The 2,790-nt window shown below is 40.7% G+C and overlaps 1 pseudogene; it reads left to right on the forward strand.

Annotated features, from left to right (window-relative positions):
- The window catches only part of LOC119575975, a 22,929-nt pseudogene extending 22,206 nt beyond the window's left edge, over positions 1–723 (forward strand).
- The last annotated feature ends 2,067 nt before the right edge of the window (positions 724–2,790 follow it).

Below are 2,790 nucleotides of genomic sequence, written 5' to 3' on the forward strand. Positions count from 1 at the left end.
AGAAAAATTGGATTTAAAAAACCTCCGCAAGATTCTGATGAACTATTTCCTGTCCTTCTCAGCAGTGCCCAAGCCCTGCCACCAAGTAATGGCACAATCTGATTGCATCATTCTAGCTGTAGTGAGTCATAGACCATGAATTATCTTTTAAATTCAATAATCATTATAGAATCCTCTAGTCACAGGATCTCCCAGAGTGATTTGCGACATACCTTATTGAACGCCTTCTTGAAATTGGTGTAAGCTGCAAGCATCCCACATCTGAACTCACATCGGCACTTTACAATGACTCGAATTGCCACAGTACAAATTATTGTAGACTTACTGGGAGTAAATCCAGATTACTCCAGCCTCTAATGCTTCAAACAATTAAATTTGGTCTCTGATACGTCTCAGAAAGATGTGCAGTCCCATCGATCCCCTTTCCCCTTCCAGAAGGGAATGACCACACCCCTCAGAAAGGTCAGGAGCAATGATGCCCCAGTCTGCCAAATGGCAGACAGGACAGCATGCAAGCTCCTTGCCATAGGTTTTCCACCACCCTTTAATAGTTCAGCTGGGATGCCGCAAATACCCACTGGTTTACCGTTCTTCAGCTTGGAGATGGGCAAGTCCAACAAAGTTAATTGTTGGTGGGTTAACCTGATACAACTGCTCAAAATACTCAGCCCAATGATCCTGCACCGTTCTTCGGTGTGCAGGGCTCGAACACTGCTAAGATGAGACAAGGAACAGTTTATCAGGTATGTTTTGAGGAGGATGAAGGCCATTTCTTAGAAAAATGACCTTTGTCCTGCCTGCCAACCCCTGAGAAAAACTGATCCCCAAGCCCTCTTCACAGATGACTGCAGTCCACTCGGGGTTGAGTATTTTTCAGCAGCTGTACCAGGTAGACCCTCCAGTACTTCGTTTGAACGCATATGGTGTCACAATACCTGTGCGAGGTAATTTCTAAGCTTTAGCTTGGAAATTGCCTCCCTAGGAAAGCTGCACCACTGGGAAAGTTGCAGGTACATGTGATATCCCTGCCAAACTGTTGAAGGATGAGGGTGGAACCTATGGCACAGGGCTTGCATTTGGTCTTGACCGCCATCTAAACAGTCTGGTTCCATTCCCTCTGACCTGCTAAGAGAAAGTGGTCAGCCACCATGGCATCCACACTGGGTCAGTATACCAGGAAGATTTTTACCTAAATTCTTCTGAAAAAGGACCACTTACTAAGGCACCAGAGAAATGGAACAGTCTGGGTTCACTCTTGGGAAGTCCACAATAGACTGTATCCTAGCGCTTTGGGTGACTGTGGAATGCCCTGGGAGAAGCTGAGACAGGAAAACTCCAACACAGATTATTGGTTTAATAGAAAGCCTATATACTGGTACTGAAAATGCTGTAATGTGTGGTGGGGGCCTGTCAAACTTCTTCCCTATTAATTCAGGGTGAGGCAACACTTTTCAACTTTCAACACTCACATGGAAATAGATAATGAGCAGACCCTTATCCAAAGTCAATGTGGACCCAACACTGGGAAATATCAAGGTCATCGACGATGTTACTCTGGAATAAACTGGTGGGGGCCCTCTTGATGCATTCAGCAATGAGGCGAAGTCATTGGGGCTAGAGGTCTCCTGGACCAAGACCAAGATCCAGGATTTTGTGGCCTGTTAGGGGAACCTGTTCAGCCCGATACACCTTGCAGTGAGGACGTTGAAGTCACAGAAAGCTTTACAATACCTTTGGGTATTGTATTTTTATGTCTCTGGGCTATCAGACCAAGAAGTCAGTAAGGGACTGGATGGCAGCAGGAGCCATGAACTCAATTCCTCGAGATGTTAATATCCATGCAGAAGGACCAAGTTACGTGTCTTCAAGGCCTTGGTACTATCATTTTTTGCTGTATGGAAGCAAAAACCTGGATGCATTAAAGTGCCTTGGAGTCTCATTATTATGCAATTTGTAACTATGCCGGATCATGGGGGTACAGTTGGCAAGAACTTTGGCCCAAAACCGACGGCTAAAACCGTGAGATCGGAATGGGACCTGTTAAATGCATAATCCGGGGATCGGCACCTCCAGGATATTTGGCCACCTACCTCGTTTCCTCGTTTCCCTTGTGTGTGTTGTGTGTGTGTGTAGAATGACTGATATATATATATATATATATATATTATATATATATATATATATATAATTTTATATATAATAATTATAACATTTATAATATATGTAATATGTGTGTGTGAGTGTGAAGATATAGAATAATATATATATACGTATAATATATATATATATATTATATATATATATATATTATAATATATATATAATTATATTATATAATATATGTACATTCATACATATATGTTTTATATATAAATATTGTCACACTGTCATTTTCATAGATGTTATCCTTCATTATGGATATAAATATGACATTGTTATTTTTCATGATGTCCATAGTAAGTCCCGAAAATTCAAAGGGAAATTTGGGGTGTCAAGTATGCTTGGTAATGCAATTAATTGCTACCGTTAATAGTTAATATGATTTTTATGAAGTTACATAATTGCAATAAAAATAAACTAGAATGCTTCCGAAAATTAAAGAAAAGGGTAAACCGGTGATATGGGTAAGACTAGTAATGGATTCCTTGGCGATAAAACATTTGTGGAGCCCCCCTAGGTGTAAACCAACTAATAAACTAAAATCACACTGGATGTCATGCATGCCATGTTATCCCAGCACAGTAGGTGAAATTGGGCATAATTTAGCAATTTGTTTAATGGATACTTGAA

This window comes from Penaeus monodon, chromosome 8, assembly GCF_015228065.2.
Source record: "Penaeus monodon isolate SGIC_2016 chromosome 8, NSTDA_Pmon_1, whole genome shotgun sequence".
In the NCBI taxonomy this organism is placed as follows: Eukaryota; Metazoa; Arthropoda; class Malacostraca; order Decapoda; family Penaeidae; genus Penaeus; species Penaeus monodon.